At 36.6% G+C, this 22,479-nt stretch overlaps 1 long non-coding RNA gene across 1 annotated transcript in view; it reads left to right on the plus strand.

Annotated features, from left to right (window-relative positions):
• Positions 1-21,192, plus strand: part of LOC126059883 (uncharacterized) — a 56,664-nt gene extending 35,472 nt beyond the window's left edge. The window contains exon 4 of the long non-coding RNA XR_007513504.1: positions 20,985-21,192. This is a non-coding gene — a long non-coding RNA (uncharacterized LOC126059883). The remainder of the gene's footprint in view (positions 1-20,984) is intronic.
• The last annotated feature ends 1,287 nt before the right edge of the window (positions 21,193-22,479 follow it).

Below are 22,479 nucleotides of genomic sequence, written 5' to 3' on the forward strand. Positions count from 1 at the left end.
TTGAAGATTTCCTTTTTATAATTACTAAAACCCCAAAGCAATAGTAAAATATTTTAATGACACTTTTGTTGCAATTTCCTTGAAATTTATATGTATATTACTCTGGGTTACTGCCTTACAAAAAATATAGCTAATATTTAGTTTTAGTTGCCATCGTTTCAAGAGCTGATTTCAGAGAAAAAGCTTTGAAATAAATAAAGGCTAAAAATTGAAGAAATGGAAAGTGTTGCAGCTAAGATTTATTTTTCTGTAAAAAAAAAAAAGTAGAAGACATTAAATCGTTATAAGCTGTAACATCGTCTCACCATATATTTAGTGAAGTCGGGTTTCCCCTGATGCTTTTTTATTTCTTGATTCAGGGAGAAGGAAACAAAATACTTACGTTCTTTTAAATTGTTTTAATCTCCTGCATGAAAACTATAATGTGGTGGTCTGGTTATATTTTTAATTTCTCTTGATTTTCACCTATGTTAGTTACCTTAAGGAAATAAGTAAAGAAGTGAAACTTCTTTCTGGACCTGTGCACATTCACTCAAATCTAACTTATTATTAAACCGTATTTAAATAATATCCTACTTACACTTGGAATGCAAATAACCACTTAAAAATACATGTTATCCTCCTTCATACAAAGACACTGGCATTTTGTTTCTCCTTATTTTCACAAATACAGACTTAATATATTTCTAAAAATAGCAAATATCAAAGATATTTCCGTTAGCTTTCCTATATTTTTCTTTCTTTGTTTTTTTGCAGGTCAGGCTAATTTGAGGCTAAAAAAAGTAGTAAAGTTTCTTTTAAATGTTAACATATTCTTTGTACATCCTAAACTTATTCATGCACTGCCAAAAATGACATTGCATGGGGAGAAAACAAAATGTTATACTTGAACATGAGTGCACAATACTTGTTTGGATTCTATTAGAATAGCAATAAATGTGCTTATAAATATGAATTATGGTTGAGTATGTGATTTTAATTACTAGATTTCCAATAAAAACTGAACACTTGAAAAGATAAAATAATACATTGTGGCCAAATTTGAATGGGTTTGTGTTTGAAAATGGACAAAATAAGAGTGTTTTACTCTCTGCCATAGCTCTTTATCTGACAAAAGTTCATCTAATGCTTACAGCCTCTCTAAGAGGTAGGTATTATTATTACCTCGATTTTACAAGTGAGTAAAATGAGGTTCTAAGAAGTTAGGTAACTTGTCCACAGTTATGCAGCTAGCAAGTAGTGGAACTGGGATTTACAATCATGTAGTTTGCCTCCGGCTCCAGGAGATGATGGAATATCAATTGAGATGTTTCAACAAACAGATGCAGCGCTGGAGGTGCTCACTCGTCTATGCCAAGAAATATGGAAGACAGCTTCCTGGACAACTGACTGGAAGAGATGCATATTTATGCCTATTCCCAAGAAAGGTGATCCAACCGGATGTGGAAATTAGAGAACAATATCATTAATATCACACGCAAGCAAAATTTTGCTGAAGATCATTCAAAAATGGCTGCAGCCGTATATCAACAGGGAACTGCCAGAAATTCAGGCCAGTTTCAGAAGAGGACGTGGAACCAGGGATATCATTGCTGAAGTCAGATGGATCCTGGCTGAAAGCGGAGAATATCAGAAAGATGTTTACCTGTGTTTTATTGGCTATGCAAAGGCATTCGACTGTGTGGATCATAACAAACTATGGATAACACTGCAAAGAATGGGAATTCCAGAACACTTAATTGTGCTCATGAGGAACCTTTACATAGATCAAGAGGCAGTTGTTCGAACAGTACAAGGGGATACTGATTGGCTTAAAGTCAGGAAAGGTGTGCGTCAGGGTTGTATTCTTTCACCATACCTATTTAATCTATATGCTGAAAAAATAATACGAGAAGCTGGACTATATGAAGAAGAATGGGGCTTCAGGATTGGAGGAAGACTCATTAACAACCTGTGTTATGCAGATGACACAACATTGCTTGCTGAAAGTGAAGAGGACTACTAATGAAGATCAAAGACCACAGCCTTCAATATGGACTGCACCTCAACATAAAGAAAACAAAAACCCTCACAACTGGACCAATGAGCAACATCGTGATAAATAGAGAAAAGATTGAAGTTGTCAAGGATTTCATTTTACTTGGATCCACAATCAACAACTATGGAAGCAGCAGTCAAGAAATCAAAAGACGCATTGCATTGGGCAAATCTGCTGCAAAGGACCTCTTCAAAGTGTTGAAGAGCAAAGATGTCACCCTGAAGACTAAGGTGTGCCTGACCCAAGCCATGGTATTTTCAATCACATCATATGTATGTGAAAGCTGGACAATGAATAAGGAAGACAGAAGAAGAGTTGATGCCTTTGAATTGTGGTGTTGGTGAAGAATATTGAATATACCATGGACTGCCAAAAGAACGAACAAATCTGTCTTGAAAGAAGTGCAACCAGAATGCTCCTTAGAGGCGAGGATGGTGAGACTGCGTCTTACATACTTTGGACATGTTGTCAGGAGGAATGAATCCCTAGAGAAGGATATCATGCTTGGCAGAGTACAGAGTCAGTGGAAAAGAGGAAGACCCTCAATGAGGTGGATTGTCACAGTGGCTGCAACAATGAGCTCAAGCATAAAAATGATTGTGAGGATGGCACAGGACTGGGCAGTGTTTTGTTCTGTTGTGCATAGGGTCGCTATAAGTTGGAACCGACTCGACGGCACCTAACAACAACAACAACAGTTTACCCCCAAGTCCTACATTCTACACTATTTATATTTGTTTTCTCTATTTGCCTCATCCCAACTCAATCCTACCATCCAATCCATCAACAAGTCTTGATTCTACCTCCAAAATAGATCCTACATCCATGCATTTTTCATCATCTTCATTGCTGCCACCTAAATCAAAGGTATTTTCATCTCTTGCGTACATCATATAATAATGGCCTAGTAAGTGGTCATTGCTTCCTTCTGCCCTTGGCCTCCTGAGACAGAGAAAACTTGTTGCTCATCTAATATCCAGTCTCCTCTTTTCCTTCTAAATGAATTGCAATTCTGATCAAGGCAGCAATGTGTCTAGTTCAAAACTAAAAACTAACCTTCTTTGCACGCAATGTTGGCCATAGACACAATACTTGCCAAAGAGTTGTAAGTAGAAATTTTTAGGTGAGATTTCTGGAAAATTTGCTTAAATTGGAACTGATTCAACTAGCAGAAGTCTTTTCTGTGCTTTGGGCTGCCTTATTCTTTTGGCTTAAATTGAAGAAAGGCCTCATATCTGAAGCAGCTGCTGACTATGAAGAATACCAAAGAAATTGCAGAGACAGCTTTATCAGTTCAGACTGCCTACTTGTAGACTTTGTGTTATGTGAAAAAGAAAAGAAAAAAAAATCTTTTATCTAAGCTACTCAGTTGGGTTTTTATTACATGCAGCCCAACCCAGTGCTCAACTGACACCCTCAATAATTCACTGTACATAGCAACCCGAGTGATCTCTTAAATGTGCTTTAGATCATATCACTCTCCTACTGCAGTATGGATTCTCATCACACTGAGAAAGAAATCAAAATTCTCTCAGACTTATAAAGTCCAGTGTAAACTGGATTTTGCCCGTCTCTCTTAGCTCATCTATTATCTATCTGTTCATTGTCTCCAGCCATCCAGACTTTCAGCTTGGATCCCTTCAAGGCCTTCATACTACTTTCTACTCAAAAGACTTGATTCTTTTCCTTCTCCACTTGGCTGGGTCCTTCTTGTCACTGAGATCTTAACCTCTTGTTACCTCTTCAGAGATGCCTTCCCTAACATTCTAAAGTAGCCACCAGCAATTCACTACCACAATAAAAAATATCATAGCTTAATTCTTTGTTGTGCTTATTACTATCTTATATTTTTCTTGTTTATTATTTCATTGAGTTGTATTGTCTACTCTACCTCCAACAAAGTATAAAGTTCATTAAAGCAGGCATCTTGTCTGGCTATTCTGCCTTGTCTATTTTTTTCTTTATTTTTCTGGCACCTAAATAGTGCCTGGCACATAATTAAAACTCAATAAATATTTGACACACAAATTAATATATAATAAACATTATCCTGTTGTTTAAAAAAAGAAAAAAACCTGTTGCCATCAAGTTGATTCCAACTCATAGCGACCCTATAGGACAGAGTAGAACTGCCCCATAGGGTTTCCAAGGAGAGGCTGGTGGATTCGAACTGCCAACCTTTTTGTTAGCAGCCAAGCTCTTAACCACTAGGTGCTGTCAAGTTGGTTTTTGACTCATAGCAGCCCCATGTGACAGAATAGAACTGCCTCACAGGGTTTTCTAGGCTATAATTTTTATGGGAGCAGATCACCAGGTCTTTCTCCCACAGTACCTCGTTGTTGTACAATAAGGCTCCTTAACTTATCCTAGAATATATAAAACATTGTATTCAAATCCTTTATATTTATCTTATGCAGTTTATAAATTTGAGCTATTAAAATTAAGTCAGCTTTAAAAATCAATCCACACACAGACCTTATACCTTGCACAAAAATTAACTCAGAGTGAATTATAGAACACAAAACTATACAACTTTTAGAAGATAACAGGAGAAAATCTAGGTATCTTGACTTTTTAGACACAACACCAAAAGCACAATCCAGAAAATAAAACTTGGTAAATTGGACTTCATTAAGATTAAAAAACTACTGCTCTGCAAAAGACACTGTTAAGAAAATGAAAAGATAAGCCACAGAATGAGAGGAAAATTTTGTACAACACATGTCTCATAACTGATAAATGAATTGTTTCCAAAACACACAAAGAACTCTAAAAACTTAATGAGAAAACAAATAATCCAATTTAAAAAATGGTCAAAAGATTTGAGATGACACCTACCAAAGGAGATATACAGATTGCAGACAAGCATATCAAAAGATGTTCAACATCATGGGTCATTAGAGAATTGCAAATTTAACAACAGTAAGATACCACTATACACCTATTAGAATGGCTAAAATCCAGAACACTGACAACACCAAATGCTGACAAGGATGTGGAACAACAAGAACTCTCATTCACTGCTAGTAAATAAAAAAAAAAAAAAAAAAAAACACAGGTACAGCCATTTTGGAAGGCAGACTAGTAATTCCTTACAAAGCTTAGTATAAGCTCCCCATATCATTTTACAGTCACATTTCTTGGTGTTTACATAAATTACTTGAAAACTTACATCTACACAAAAATCTGCATATGAATGTTTAGAGAGGTTTTACTCATAACTGCCAAAAATTGGAACCAACCAAGATATCCTTCAATAGGTGAATGGATAAACAAACTGTGATATGTCCACACAATAAAGTATCAGTATTTTTCAGTGATAAAAAGAAATAACCTACCAACCTACAAAAATACATGGAGAAGCCTTAAATGTACATTGCTAAGTGAAAGAACCCAGTCTGAAAAATCTACGTAGTGTATGATTCCAACTATTTGACATTCTGAAAGAGATAAAATTATACAGACAGTAAGAAGATCAGTGGTTACCAGGAGTTCAGGGGCAGGAAAGGAAGGATGCAAGAGTAGAGCACAAGACGTTTAAGGGCAGTAAATCTCTCTGCTTGATACAGTGATGGTGGATACGTGACACTATGCATTTGTCGAAACTTATAGAACCCTGTTGAAACTACAGATTTTAGTTAGTAATAATAAAAAATATATATATACTTCTTCTGTAAACCTAAAGCTGCTCTCAATAATAAATTCTATTAAAAACTTCTTCAGCTTATTTTAGCATATAAGACTTGGTAAAGGAAGAGCTTTTTCAATTTAAATTGGGAAGGAAGGAGTTAAAGCAGCTCGCCTGTGACTTATTCCTCTCCATGGTAATATTCCTGAAGTAAGAATGAAGGCGGGTAACCCAGTCTCATCTCCTTGTAAACATGATAACTGGATTTCTAGGCAAATAGTCTGATAATATGTACTAGGAAGAGTTTCCTTATCTGTGGAAGTCTCTTAACAGATGCCCCTAGTTTATAATTGCTTATGGTATGAGGCATGGTTCCCTGAGAGAAATCATGTAATCTATACAAGTCTCTAGGGTATAAATTGGAGATTGTTTTGCAATCTAAGTGTTCCCCAATATGTACTATTTAGAGACCTCATGTATTATTCTGAGCCAAAGAACATGTGTCTGATCCAAGATGAACTGTAAAATAATACTGTTAAGACCTCTGATTGATATGAGTCTAATTTGATTCTCCAGTCCTTTATTTCAGCTCAAAAATTAAGCCAAAGCCCAAACAATGCCTAATAAAGATCAGAATCATTCTAGAATATTATTATATGATTAGGATTTATATGCATTCTCTAATTTAGCCTTCTCTACACGAATCCGCCAGGCGCTCCTTGGAAACTCTATGGGGCAGTTCTACTCCGTCCTATAGGGTCGCTATGAGTCAGAATCGACTCGAGGGCACTGGGTTTTTTTTTTTGGGGGGGGGTTACAGTCCTATAAGGTAGACATTATTATTTTCATTTTATAGAAGAGGAAACTGATGTTTAGAGAAGCTGTTAATATTAGAAGAATAAGCACTGTCTTTAAAACTATTAAGTCACTGAGAATGATAATGTGTCAGTTTACTGCCCATATCCCTTGCACTTACCAATTCAAGACATGATGGACTAACTCCCAATTGCCAACACCTGCACACCTTTGCCTAAGCTCTTTTTCTAGTGGCCAGAGACTGTTATGCATGTCTTGGAGCAGGCCAAAGTTCTAGAGAATTAAGGGCCCACTGGGAGCAACGCTCAACCAATGACTGGCAGGTGTTTACTTATAAATACCCTAGTTGCTTTTCTTCTCAAGAGTAATTACTTTGAGATCTGATTTACTCAGAGGAATCAAGCTTCAATTATCCACAGTGGTAAATTGCTAGATAACAAACCAAACCCTTTATTATCTGCCTTTCCTGTCTGTCTCACTTTCCAGTCCTTGCACGTTTCCTAGAATCACTCCCAACTAAGCTACTTGCATTCAAATCCTTGTCTCAGGAAACCCAAACCAAGACATGCATTCCTATATTCTTATTCCACAGAATAAGATCTAAGCAATCCCAACATGAAAATATATATCAATGCTTTACTGATACAGTAATAACATATTTCATTTATATAGTACATTATACTTTTTAAAGCAGTCTATGTATTTTGTCTCATGAGATATTCACACAAAACTTATAAAGCAACAGGGTATATCTTATCCCTAATTTGAGAGATATTAAACATGTGCAAATAATTAGAATTTCCAAAGCAGGTAGCAATAGTCATTTACTGTATTAGTTTCCTATTGCTGCTGTAACAAGTTACCACAGACTCAATGGCTTAAAACAATACAAAATTATTATCTTAAAGTTCTGGAGGTAAGAAGTTCAAAATAGATCTTAGGAGCCAAAACCAACATGTCAGCAGAGCTACATTCCTTCTGGAGGCTGCAATGGAAGATGTGTTTCCTTGCTTTTTCCACTTTCTAGAGGTTGCCCACATTTCTTGGCTCGTGGCCCCTCCTCCCATCTTCAAAGCACATCACTCCAACCTCTGCTTTCATTGACACACCGCTCTCTGACTTTGATTCTCTTGCCTCCTTCTTATTAGAACACATTGGGCCCACCTGGATAATCCAGGATAGTCTTACCATCTCAAGATCATTAATTTACTCATATCTACAAAGTTCCTTTTGCTATGTAAGGTAAAATATTCACAGATTAACAGGGAACTAGTATTTGGATATCATGGGGGTAGGGAGCATTATTCTGCCTACCACATTTATTACATAATTTTATAGGAGTCATTTCAGAGACCAGAAGCCTTATTTGAAGTATGACATCATACTTTTATGTGAATAATTGATATTGTCTTATTTTTTTATCATTGTATATTTTTAAAAGGACAAAAAAACTCATTATCAAAATTAGAACAAAGCAGCCTTGAAATCCCTCATCACATTAATTGATTACATACCTAATTATACATTGTTTTACTTCCCTTGATTTAGTTTTTTAATTTATTCTTTCTAAAAATCTTTATTTTTCTCTGATCTAACAAAAAACATTACCTTCACAATAACTCAATACTCAGTTAGCTATATGTCATCAATTGGTATTGTAGAATTTTCACTCTTTTAGCATTCTTCCAATTATATTTTACTTTTCTCATTAATCTTGAACCCCTAAATATATGAAATCTGACACTCTAAGTTATTGTTATTCTCACATCTGCCTTTTGTTCTTCTCATTATCCTACCAAAGCCAGCTGCCTGTAGTAGCTCTGCTCAATAGAGAATGTGAGCTACAAATGGAAACCACATGTTATTAAAAATTTTCTAGTAGCCATATTAAAAAAAGGAAAAATAAACATATAAAATTAATTTTAATAGCATTTTATTTGACCTAGTATATTTAAAATATTTTCTCAATATTGAAATTATTAACAAGATATTTTACATTGTTTTTCACTAAGTCTTCAAACTCTGGTGTGTATTTCACACTTACAGTACATCTCAATTTGGACCAACCACATTTCAAGTGCTTAATAGCCACATGTGGCTTGTGGCTACTGTGTTGGATGGCACAGGTCTATAGTGTATCTTCAATTCTCACAGAAAGCAAACATAAAAAGCAAAAGTATACGGCACCTAACATTTCTGTAGCCTATATAATTTGTCACAGAGGACTTGCCTATCTATTTGATCTCTGTTTCAGAGATGAAATCACTGAGGCCAGAGATTAAGAGAATTTCCCAACATTTATGTGGCTAGTAACTGGCATGACCCACCCAGGCAGGGCCACTATGTTGCTAAGTCTGTGAAATACCTGTTGCTGTTGGATACTACCAAGTTGATTCTCAACTCATAGCAACCCCATGTGTCAGAGTAGAACTGCCCCATAGGGTTTTCTAGGCTGCAGTCTTTACAGGAGCAGATTGCCAGGTCTTTCTCCTGCAGGGTTGCTGGGTTGGTTTGAACAGCCAAGTGCCTAACTGTTGTACCACTAGGCCTCCCTTTGTGAAGCACCACTCACATTGTGCTCTATGTGGGTGGCACCTTCTGGAGCATAATTCCAGATATGATTCTATGTACAGGCTCAATTTCTAACCAACTTTTCTGAGCCAAAATTCAAGACATATGGAAGTATCTCTGGAAGTAGGTAAAAATCATACATACGGCCAATTCCATTCTTCCAAAATTTGACACTTTTGTGTTTAATATAGTCTAGTTCAAATTTTCTGTCATTGTCAGATTCTCTTTCACTCAAAATCATCTCTGTAACAGATATTACCTAATTATTTCATTATTAGATACTAATGACAGGCAATTCACCCTATGTTGTTGATAATGTACCACATCAATTACTGCCCCATTGGGTTCATGCACTTCGAGCTCTGGGGGCTCAGTTCTGTCTTGTCAATGTGTTTGCAATGTGAGTGGTCTAGTTATCCAGGCACTTTCACCAGTTCAGATTGAGATAAGTTTGCAGATATTATTGCACTTTAGGCAAAGCACCAAAGTTTTGCATCTTTGAGGTAAATATCTGGCACTACTGGTTTAATAGTTTTTACATGTGAAATGTCCCCAAACAAAACTTCTAAAAAAAAGAAATACAACTAAAATGTTTATACATAGCATATAGCTTCACGAGTCACATTAGTTTCAGTGAATGGAAGGCTAAGTTTTATCTTTTCAAGGATGTTTCTTATGTTCACGAAGGCAAGCCCTTGCAAAGTCAAAACCTTAAGACCCATCTTGTTTTCCTTAAGGGAAGGATCATATGCTCTGAGAGAAAGGAACTTGTATGTTTTTAGTTTGCAGATTAATTGATATGAAAGTCTTACGTGCTTATCTTTATGTTGCAACCCTATAGGGCAGAGTAGAACTGCCCCATGGGGTTTCCGAGGAGTGACTGGTGGATTCAAACTGCCAACCTTTTGGTTAGCAGCCGTAGTTCTTAACCACTGCACCACCAGGGCTCCATCTTTATGTTAAATCACACTTACTCAAATTCCTAACAAATGATCTTTATTAAAAAATATTTGGAGAGTGACCCATGTAATTCCAACACAAAGCAGCACCTGAACATTTATTGAGTACCTACTTTGTATAATGGGAAACAATAGGTCTTGAAGACTCAAAGCAGTTAAAGATGGGTATTGCTTAAGCTCCCTAGTGCCCTAAAGAATTTCACTGATCTTTTGGACACACTTAGTACCTGCCCATTAGTAGCCTATGAACAGATGGTTATTCAAATAATTCTTTAATTTACTTGTACACTCTCTTGCTATATTTGCTGTGTTCCCCCTGCACAAGAAAATAGAGGAAGGCTGGACAGAAATGTCCTATAAGATAGGGTTAAGGTGAAAAATGGGGAGGGAGAGCTACAAAACATGAGTCCATCTCTGTAAGGAAATACCATCAAAATTTTGCAAGATAAAATAAGATTTGAATGAATTGTTAAACCTCTCTACATAATTAAGATCTTTGCCAATGTAGGCATGTAGGTTCCTTGCAATTTAAAATGACAATGTAAAATGTAGCAGAATTAGATATTTTTATAAGAGCCAACTGGAAAGATATTACTTAGTTGATTTGACTTATTGTGTACACTAGAACATTTATCCTAATTGTTTAGTTTCACCTAGTTTAGTAGATGTCCTTTAATTCAGATATTATGTGGAAACTTAAGGCTTTGTTAAGAACGATGAAACCAGGACTCTGAAATGAGATATCTATGCATGTCTGTTTGAGTTTCCTGTCCCTAAATCCAAAGCCCTCCTTGTACATTCTCTGAATGTTTTTTTTCTTCATTATAGTGTTCTACTTCTGTTTCTGCATTTGCTGCCTTAATTCCACTGTTCTGATTTTCAAGTAGCATATCCACTGGAGAAAAAGATCTTGTGAATTAACTAATTATCTGTACTAGCTATACTGAATATTTGGTTGGTTCTCTTGAGAGGAGCCACATCACATAAATCATAGCAATTCCGCCATCTTCTTGACTCCCCTGTCATGCTCTACTGCCTCCCAGAACCTTGGGAACCAAAGGCAAGTCCCCTCGGAAATTTATCTCCGAAATTCTACTGAATAATATGCAGATGGTGTGTGTGTGTGTGCGCGCATGTTTGTACCCTAGGGTCTGAAGAAAACTTTTATTTTCTCCATACTAAAGAAATCATGGAAATTATGACCAAGAAAGTGACTTCTTTATAGTAAGATCTGTGGCATTTCTCTTCATTCAGTTTCTTCCAATTTTCTATTCCCCGTGTTGTTCCATTCTAGGTGAGTCTGTGTTTAGGTAGTAGAGTACTTGTATCAGGGCCTTCGTGACTATGTGAAGATTATTCTGTCTCTGTGAATAAAATTTCTCAAAAATCACATAACATATTTTAGAAAATAAGACTTTGCTTCTCTCCAATATGTTGAAAAAATGTGGACAGCTGCTTTACATGTTACCAAGGGAAAGATTCAGTCAGCTTGCTCTGCCCTATGGCTCTCTCTAAATCCTAGCTGTTGTATGTGACTGTAATCTCAACCATGACCCGGAGCCTCTCCCATACTATAGCTAAAGGAAGATAACATTTGCTCTCTTTTGTTGACAGGGGCCATAGCCGAAAATAGATTTCTTCCATTGTGGTGCCAATAACTTTCTTCACAACACCATTAAGCATCTCCTGACAGCAGGTGTTCAGATATACTACTCTCTAACTACTTTATGCCTTCATCACGTAGTTTCCCCTAATTTATAACAGTTTGTATGTTTAATCCCACTCAATATAAGGTTCAAAATTCAATGTGAATGAAATATAGCTTTTATATAGGCATACTATAACCTGCATTGTAACTAGCTTTATCCATGATGGAGATTAAATGTAATTTTAAAGGAAAAAAGAATTCCACTGTACTGGAGTCTATGGCTAAATTCAATGACCTGAAATTCATAATTTATGGTAACCCCCCCAATGAATCAAAGTTTAAATTTATTCTACAACAGAGAGTAAATCTTTGAATTGGTCAGATTAACATTCTTAAAGCTTCAGAAGAACGATCTTTTAAAGCCTCACTTGAGCAAATTCAAAGAATAAAATTGACAGCTACAATATTTTTTATGTTCATGTATTCTTCTTTGACTTTATTCAAACCCCTGGCAGTCACAGACATTTTTTACTCATCTTTTAAACCTCATACCCAGCATAATGCCTTACATTTACTGAGCTACCAGTAACAAAGTACTGAATAAATTAATGTAACAGTTTCTTTTTTTTTTTTTTATCATGGGCTTGAGAAGAAAGGGAAAGATCCCTTCTCTTTGTTAATGGACTTGATACTGTGAAATGAATCCATAAGCAAAATCACATCGTGGTAAAGCAAATATCTATCCTCTTATTGGGTCCAGCATTTGGCAAATATTGATTCCTCTAAGGGACATGAACCTTGAGGGGTCCCAATGTTACCTTTCGATTCTAATTTTGTGGTTTTAATGGTAAGAAAAAAACAAAGTAATAGGCTGTCTATAGCAGAACGGTATATGTGGGTAGAGAAGTGTTAATGGCAGTGTAATTGGTAAACAGCAACTTTATTTGTCATAAACTAATCATTATGCTTAACCTCAACCAGTGCCTCCTTATGAAAATACCTTCATACAAAACAATGGTGTAGATAACAATACTAACAATTGCTTCTTAGATACTTGGAGAGACCCTCAAATAAAAATGAATACATTTCTATTACTCCTTTGTTCTACCAGAACCATAATTTACCTTTTCGGTAGTGCATGTGATTAAACAAAAGGTAGCCAAACATTTAAAGTTTATTTTTTTTGTTTCTTATTTTATTTGAACAGGTTATTTTTTTCTCTCTCTCTCTTCATTGATTCCACAGCTTACTAAATTAGAATTACCATAATGGTAGGATGTGGTTGGTAGAGATATATGACTTCATCCATTATAATCACCAGCATGGCATTTCCCGAAACAAACTGGTACAAGACATCAGTGAAGCTGAGCCTCTCTTCTTGGAGCTGATGTTTTCATGCACGCCAATCTGAAATGCTGACTACATCACAACCTTGGCTGCCAATATTTAGCTTGTAAAACAAAACAGCAACAATAAAACTGCTATTTGATAGATATCTATGCATATATGTGTATAGAAAGGCATATGTGAAAGCATGCACTTAAGTGTATAGGTGTATCTGTAGGCATATGTATATACGTGTTTGGGTATTGCATATATAGCCATATATATAATAAAGCACATAGGGGACACAGTTACGGAGACTTCCTAGACATATCCAAACAACTCACAGAATTGGTTTACTGGATTAAAAGGCTTAGGACCATAGTCTTGTGGAATAACTTAGTCAACTGGTATAACATAGTTCATAAAGTTAATATCTTACACCCTAGTTTGGTGAGTAGTGTCTGGGGTCTTAAAAGTTGCCAGTGGCCATGTAATATACAACTATTGGTCTCTACTCATCTGGAGCAGAACAGAATGAACGAAACCAAAGGCTCAAAGGAGAAACAAGTCCACAGGACTAATACCCCACACAAACCATGGCCTCTTCTAACCTGAGACTGGAAGATCAAGATGGTACCCAGTTGCCACTACTGACTGTTCTGACCAGGGACACAATAGAAGGTCCTGGATAGAATGGGAGAAAAATGTAGAACAAAATTCAAATTCCTAAAAAAGCAAGACCACTGGACAAATAAAGACTAGAAGAATCCCAAGACTATCATCCTAAGATACCCTTTGAACCTGGAACTGAAGTTATTCCTAAAGGCCACCTTTTAGCCAAATAGTAGATGGGTTTGTAAAATAAACAGTATCACCCATAAGTAATGTGTCCCATAAAAAATCAACTATATGAGACAAAACTGTCAACATTTACCCAAAAGCAAAGATGAAAAGGCAAGGAGGGGAAGGGAAGCTAGATCAATGGAAACAGAACAAACAGAATGGAAATAATGAGAATGCTGACACATTGTGAAAATTGTAACCAATGTCACAAAACGATTTGTATAAAAATTGTTAAATGGGAATCTAATTTGCTTTGTAAATTTTCACCTAAAACACAATAAAATCTTCTTTAAAAACTGTTATTTGTGTTTTACGGAACCATGTAAAACTAAGAAAATAGAATATCCAAGGGTTGGGTTTTTAAGTATTCCCAATTATCTCAATTTTTGTTCTGCTCTCATTATGACAAAGGGTTGGGTTTTTAAATATTCCCAATTATCTGAGTTTTTGTTCCGCTCTCATTAGGACAGCATCTCTGAGACTTTTTTTAAACCATGGTATACTTTACAAAGATAAATAATTTGATATACTAACAGAAATCTGACCATGCATATCTGACTTTTTAATCACTTGTCTATAAGGTAGCATTCTTTAGATAATTTGCATATTATATTACTGGAGTAGTTTACAGTATATTACTCACCCATTGGAGCCCTGGTGGCTTAGTGGTAAAGAACCCACCTGCTAACCAAAAGGTCGGCTTTTCAAATGCACCATGCTCCTTGGAAACCCTATGGGGCAGTTATACTCTGTTCTATAAGGTCACTATAACCTGGAACCAACTTAACAGCACCTAACAACAACAACTACCCATCCACTGCCATTGAGTTGGTTCTGACTCATAGCAACCCTATAGGACAGAGTAGAACTCCCCCATAGGGTTTCCAAGGAGCATGGTAGCTTTGAACTGCTGACCTTTTGGTTAACAACTGAGCTGTGTTGGATATATAGTACTATAACATGTTTTAGAGAAATCAGACAAACAACTGAGTGCTGTCAATTCAAAACTGTCAAAATCTTCAGCTCTGCTGAAGTTTCCCAGTGTACTGGTCGAGCTTTCTTTAGACTTTTCTTCAGAATGCACAATACTGTACTGATGCAGCAAAGCACTTGAATAACCTTCAAATATTTGCTTGCTTGGGCATATGGTAAATAAAGTTATATGCTTTATCAGCATCTCCAAAAATATCTGTAGGACTTTTAGTAAGTGTTTTCGAAATATTAGCTTCCATGTTTTTTTGTATGTTATAGTAGATTAAAGATGGATAGAAATTCTATACTCTTCTTCCCATTGAGAAAAACCAAAAACCCATTGCTCTGGAGCCAATTCTGACTCATAGTGACCCTACAGGACAGAGTAGGACTGTCCCATAGAGTTTCCAAGGAGAGCTGGTGGATTCAAACTGCTGACCTTTTGGTTAGCAGCCAGATGCTTAACCACTGCACCACCGAGGCTCACATTGAGATGGAGAGTCTAATTTTCCTCCCCTTGAATCTGAGATGGCCTTAGTAACTTCCTGGACCAATAGGATGCTACATTCTGGGACTTCTGAGTCTAGATACCAAGAAATATTGCAACTTCCTCAAGCTTCTTGAAACTCTCTCTCTCCTGGCTGCCATGTAAGAAATCTGACTAGTATAAGGTACCATGCTGGATAGGCCACAGATACGTGCTCCAGTTGACAGTCCCTGCAGATTCTTACCTTTCAGTCATCCCCCTCAAGTTACCAGAATTTGAATGAAGCCCTCTTGAACTCTCTAGACCAGCTCAATCACTAGCTGAATACCACCAAGTAACCTTAGTTAATACCATATGAACAGAAGAATCACCCAGCTGAGCCCCACACAAATTCCTGACTCACGAAATTGTGATATAATAAAATAGTGGTTGTTTTAAGCTACGAGGTTTCAGGGTAATTTGTTAGCAGTGGTAGAAAAATTGGAACACACATATCTTGTATTCTCACTTATAGTCTTGTAAAATTGGTGGAATTTTATGGGAATAGTATAAAACTCTATTTTAATAAGTTTCTGTTGAAGAATATCATCGTTGTCTTTGTTTTTGTTAAGCATCCAACTTCTCTTTTTAAATGCAGTTCACACTTTCATTTGAGGAAGTCCAACATTAAGTACAGTCTCAGTAAAAGGTAGTTGCCTCCTGCTGCTAAAGGGTTAGATCCTTCTTCTAGTTCCCCTGAGTAGTCAGGGGATAGCACTTAATCCTTCAACTATTCTGGGACTTTGAATCTTGAGTTAGTAATATAAGGACATGACAGTATGTAAATTTTCTAAAACCTAAGTATAATCATACCATCCCCCTCCTAAATATCTTCTAAAAAATAAAGATCTTCTAGTCATCTCAAATTAGATTAAACTAAATTCTCAGTTTGGCAAAAAAAAGTTTTGATGATCTATTTTTGTTTACTTCTCCAATTTTATCTCTCAGTGTTTCCCAGAATCTACATGTAGTAATCATTCTAGAGAACCAACTCTCCTCCAGGAGTAAAGTGTTCATCCTCATCTCTGAAAAAAGCAAGTAAATATTATGTACGGAAAATTTATGTTAAATGTTTCAATTATTTGAAAGAAGGAGGAGGAAACAATTAGAGATTTTTTTCCTGAAAGAGAAGGCATTCGTACTAGTTATTATAGGATGTTTGGGGTTCAGCAGGCCAAAATGAGAGAATGGCATTTCTAACTTATTGAATATTTAAAGGAAAAGGATATAAACAGGGACGTGTATATAATTTTGAAAAGAAAAAGTAGTTGTGTGTTTGCCAGCTGTATTGGTTGTGTACAGTAAATTCTAAGAATATTATTGTTAATGGGTCAGTTTAATTAGGTTTCTTCTAGAAGCAATCACATGTAAATAGAATTCTAATAGTTTCCTTTAGTATCCCCTCTTAGGGTTTCCTTCAAGAAATTCCAGAATAGATTTAGGACTGTTTAGTTAATCTCTAGAAAAGGAGTTCCCAGAGTTTTGGGATTTACCAACTAGCAAAATTTTTGAAGGAAGAAGAGGGCATCTTACTTTAAGGATATCGGCACCTATTTGGAGACATAAGAACATTTTTTTATTCCCATAATCTATTAAGGGAGTCTTGGTGGCACAGAGGTTATTGGCTGTTAACTGAAATGTCAGTGGTTTGAACCCATCAGCTGCTCTGAGGGAGAAAGATGTGGCAGTATGCTTTCATAAAGATTTACGGCCTTGGAAACCCTATGAAGCAGTTCTACTCTGTCCCGTGGGGCTGCTATGAGTCGGAATCAACTCGATGGCAATGGATATCACCTTTTGGCATCATAAATTTATAAGAGGAGTGAGATTTGAACAACAAAAAAATCATATTTTCAGAATAAATTTTTTTTTATATTGAATCAATTTAGTTTTGTGAAAAATTAAGTAATGTGCTCTCTTAAACAATTAACTATATGAGACTAAATGGTCAACAGTTATCCAAAAACAAAGATGAGAAGCAAAGGAGGTGAGGTATTATGGATCGAATTGTGTCCTCCCAAAATATGTGTTGTAAATCCTAACCTCTATGCCTGTGGTTATAATCCCATTTGGGAATGGATTGTCTTTATTATGTTAATGACATAGGACTAGTGTAGGGTCAATCTCTTTCGAGACATAAAAGAGATTAAACAAGAGAGGAGAAGCACAGATGTGGGAATATACTGATACCAAGTCACATGGAGATCTTCAAGGAACCAAGAAGCAAACTGAAAAGACAGAGAGAGAAAGCCATTTCCTAGGGCCAGTGCCCTGAATTCAAACTTCTAGCCTCTTAAACTATGAGAAAATAAATTTCTGTTTGTTAAAGCCATCTACTTGCAGTATTTCTGTTATAGTAGCACCAGATAACTAAGACAGAATTTGGTACCAGGAGTAGGGTGCTGCTGTAATGGATACCTAAAATGGGAAGCAGTTTTGGAATTGGGTAATGGGTAGAGGCTGAAAGGGTTTTAAGGTGACAAATAGTAAAAGCCAAGATTGTCTTGAAGAGACCCTTGGTAGAATTATGGATGTCAAAGCCACTTCCCTTAGGGTTCAAAAGGAAGTGAGGACAGCTATAGAGAAAACCCATACCATCTTAGAGAATACAATGGCACCAGCAACAGAATGTTGCTAGATATATGGACATTAAACGTGCTTCAGGTAAGGGTTTAAAAGAAAATGATTGTCTCAGTTATCTAGTGCTGCTATAACAGAAATACCACAAGTGGATGGCTGTAAGAAAGAGAAATTTATTCTTTCACACTTTGGGAGGCTAGAAGTCCAAATTGATGGTGCCAACTCCAGGGGAAGGCTTTCTCTATCACACTGAGGGAAGGTCTTGTCATCAATCTTCTCCTATCCTAGGAGATTCTCAGTGCAGGGACCTTGGGCCCAAAGGATGCACTTTCCTCCTGGTTCTGCATTCTTGGTGGTAGGAGGTCCCATGTCTCTCTACTCACTTCTCTTTTTTATATCTCAAAAGAGATTGACTTATGACACAACCTTATCTTGTAGATTGAATTCTGCCTCATTAACATAACTGCCTCTAATCCTGCCTCATCAACATCACAGAAGCAGGATTACAACACATAGGAAAATCACATCAGATGACAAAATGGTGGATAATCACACAGTACTGGGAATCATGGCCTAGCCAAGTTGACACATATTTTAGTGGAACACAATGCAATCCATGATGATGGTGAACATGTGACTGGACAATGGAAGAAGTGTGATGCTTTTTATGCAGTGGCAAAGAGCTTGTCTGAATTACATTCAAATGTTTGATGGAAAGTAGGACTTTTAAGTGATGAACTTGAATATCTATCTGAGGAGATTTCTGAGCAAGATCTTAAAAAGGGGCTGTATGGTTTCTCCTTGCTGTTTATAGTAAAATGAGAGAGGAAAGAGATGGATTTAAAAATGAACTGTGCAAAATGAAAACAAAGCTTAAACATTTGAAAAGTTCTCTTGTACAAACTAAGGACACATGTGACTTACGTATGTTCACCAAAGTTGTGGTTACACAATCATTTGTTAAAAAGATTAAGTCTGTGACTTATGAGTCTCATCAATTACCACAGCAGAAAACTCATCAGCTTACACCAATGGGGACTGAGAAAAAAGGAAAGAATTCTACAAGCAGGAAACAGGCCAAAAGAGCTACATCTGTTGCCCTCCAAGAAAAGAAAAGGACTGTCCCTGGAGGAGCTCAGAGATCAGCATAGCTGTTGGAAGAAGCATGGAAAGCAGAGCTATCCTGGTCTCAAAGGGTGGGTTCATGGTCTCTGGGGTTTCAAAGCATAACGCCATTGTCTCCTGGATCTCAAAGTGTGTGGCTTTCAAAGAGTTGGATCTTCACCAACTTGGCTTTGAAGGGTGGGGCTGCCGTTAAGTTGTTCCAGGAGGATGAAGCTGCCATGCAAACCCGAAGGGGCAGGGTTACCATGCCAAGGGGCAGAAGAACGGGGCCTGCTGGGGCCAAAGGAGTGGGATTGCCACTCAGATAGACTAGGAAAATGGGGCTGCCCAGAGCCAAGGGAGCAGAGTTGCTGTCCCAATAAGCCTGGAAGGTGGAGCTGAACACCAGGGAAAAGGGGCCTCCACCTAGAATCCAGAAGGGATGGCCAACACCCAGAGAAGAGAGGATTATTTTGAAGCCTTGAGAGCTAATGTAAATTGTTCTGCTGGGTTTTGGACTTGCTTGGTACTCATTATCCCTTCTTTCCCTCCAGTTTTTCCCATTTGTAATGGAAATGTCTACCTTGTGCCTGTTCTACCATTATACTTTGGAAATAGATAACTTGTAGCCACAGGTTCACAGATGAAGAAGAATTTTGCCTGAGGATGGAATACACTAAAGTCTCACCCATATTTTAATTAGGTGATTCAGAAGATGAGATTTTGGACTTGGAGTTGATTTAAGACTTTTGTGACGATATGATGGGATAAATGTGTTTTGCATATGGCAAGGACATGAAATTTGAGGGGCCGAAGGGTGGAATGTTATGGATTGTATCATGTCCCTTAAAAATATGTGTTTTAAATCCTAACCTCTATGCCTGTGATTATAATGCCATTTGGGAATGGATTGTGTTTGTTAAGTTAATGAGACAGAATTAGTGTAGGATATTTTTTTATATCTTGAGTTAATCTCTTCTGAGATATAAAAGAGATTAAACAACGGAGCAGTAGCAGAGGTGGGGAAATATTGATTCTAAGCCACAGGGAGATCTCCAAGGAACCAGGAAACAGCTGAAGAAACAAGGAACTTCCCCCAGAGTTGACAGAGAGAAAGCTTTCCCCTAGAGCCAGTGCCCTGCAATCCTAAATTCTGAGATAAAAAATTTGTTTGTTAAAGCCATCTACTTGTATTTCTGTTGTAGCAGCACTAGATAACTAAGACAGGAAGGGAAGTTAGATCAATGGAAAAAGAACAAACAGAATGGAAATGAGAATCCTGACATATGGTAAAAATTATAATCAATGGCACAGCACAATTCGTACAAAAATTGTTAAAGGGGAAGCTAATTTGCTGTGTAAATTTTCACCTAAAACACAATATTACCTTAAAAAAAAAAAAGCTTCCCCACATTGTCATTCATTCTAATCTCCCCAAAGGCTAGAGAAAACAATCTGCTGTTTAGAGGTTGAGAAACACTGTTTTATATTTAAACATGAGAAGAAGCTTCCACCCAACATGGTCAAGGTTCCTGCTGTTATCTAAATGGGAGACAGACAATGCTGAAAAATATGGATCTTATTTAGCAGGGTTTTTTAATAGGTGGGCCTGAGAAACAAGAAAGCACAATTGTTTGAAAGATTTACCTGAAGTTTCATTGAGAAATGGGCTAGTTGTTCTTAGAAGACATGTTAGTTTCCCCATTTCTACACAGATGCTATTGGTCTTCTTCAGGGACAATATTGTCAGTCAAAGGAACCATAAAGTGTGAAAACACTAGAGGTATACTTCTGATCTAACAGAAGAAAAAGACATATAGCTCTTTATTTAAAATAAATAACTAGTAAAAGTAAATACAAACTGAGCAAGATAAGCTCACTAATAGTTAAAGTAGATAAAATATTTTTAAAATTTGTTACAGTTTAAAATAAAAAGATTACTAACAGTACAACTATTGGTCTTTATTCATCAGGAACAAAAGAGAAAAAGAAATCCAAGAATCAGAGAAGAAATAGGACGAATTGTCTGTATGAACCACCGTCTCCTTCACCTTGAGAGCGGAAGAACTAGACTTTGCCCAGCTACCACTACTGAATGTTCTGATCAGGAACACAACTGAGGAATCCGGATTTTTTAAAAAAGGGAGAAAAATGTGGAACAGAACTTCAAATTCTTAAAGAATCCAGACTTATTGGACCTACTAAGACTGGAGGAGTCCCTAAGACTGTGGCCCTGAGCTGTTCCTCAAAACTTGAATTGAAACTATTCCTAGAAGTCACCTTTAAACTAAGTAACAGTTTAGCCCGAAGAGTAAAGATTGTCACCCTTGAATATTGCATTAAAAAAAAAAAAAAATTTACCTACGTAAGACCAAAGGGTCAATAGCTATTTTAAAGCATAGATGAGAAGGCTGGAAGTGAAACAGCTAGAACAGAAATGAGAATGTTGACACAATGTGGAACTAACATCATTGATCATTATGTCTAGAAGCTATGGAATAGGAGCAGGTTTTGCTTTGTGTATTTTCACCAAAAATAAAATTATATAAAAGTAAATAGATAATGAATATATTTCTCAGTAAAAAGGAAAAGGTTACTAGAAATAGAAACATTTATTATAAGTTAGTAAATGCCCTGTATGGTGTTATTCCACGAGAAGAACTTCATAATGGTGGTGTCTTAGGCTGAGACTCATTCTATGAGCTGTCTGCTTTTCCATGATAGCCAGATCCCCAGGATAGAGACGGGAACCACATGCTCTAACCTCTTTGACCATCTGCAACTCCTCAAACATCCCATGCATTCTATTTCTGAATCTTGCAAACAGCATGCCTGTTGTACTGCCCTTTTTCTTCCTCTACTCCAGGCAAACATCTATTTACTCTGCTCAGAAAAAGTCACCAATCATGTTTAGAATAACGCAGACATCATTTTAAGCACTTTACCTACATCAGCTCAGCTAATTCTCACAACATTTCTCTGAGTTAAGTGCTATTATTAGCAAATACACATTTTACAAACAACAAAACTGCGGAACAGAGAGATTTGTAACTTGCCCAAGGACACTTAGCTAGTAAGGACAGAGCTAGACTTCGAACCCAGGAAACCTTTTTACAGGGTTCAAGCTCTTAACCACTGTGTTATGCTCTCCGTTTTTGAACACTTTTGATTCTCAAAATTAATCAACCTTAAACTTCATAAAGTGTATCAAATTGTTTCCACAGGCTATATGTAGCTATATACACTAAATCTTAAAGAAAGGAGCTAAAATGCATCTCATTTTATACTTCTTTCTCATACCCTCAACTCTGCTACACATAGCTTATAAAAGTCCATCAGAAAATATATCTAAACAAATTAAATGTAGACTGATTTTTTTCAAAGCTCAGAGTATATTAATCACCTTTTTTTTCTTGACTATAAAACACCTGCCTTTCCTCGGCCTCTCTGTTAAAATAAAAGCCTCCA

This window comes from Elephas maximus, chromosome 16, assembly GCF_024166365.1.
Source record: "Elephas maximus indicus isolate mEleMax1 chromosome 16, mEleMax1 primary haplotype, whole genome shotgun sequence".
In the NCBI taxonomy this organism is placed as follows: Eukaryota; Metazoa; Chordata; class Mammalia; order Proboscidea; family Elephantidae; genus Elephas; species Elephas maximus.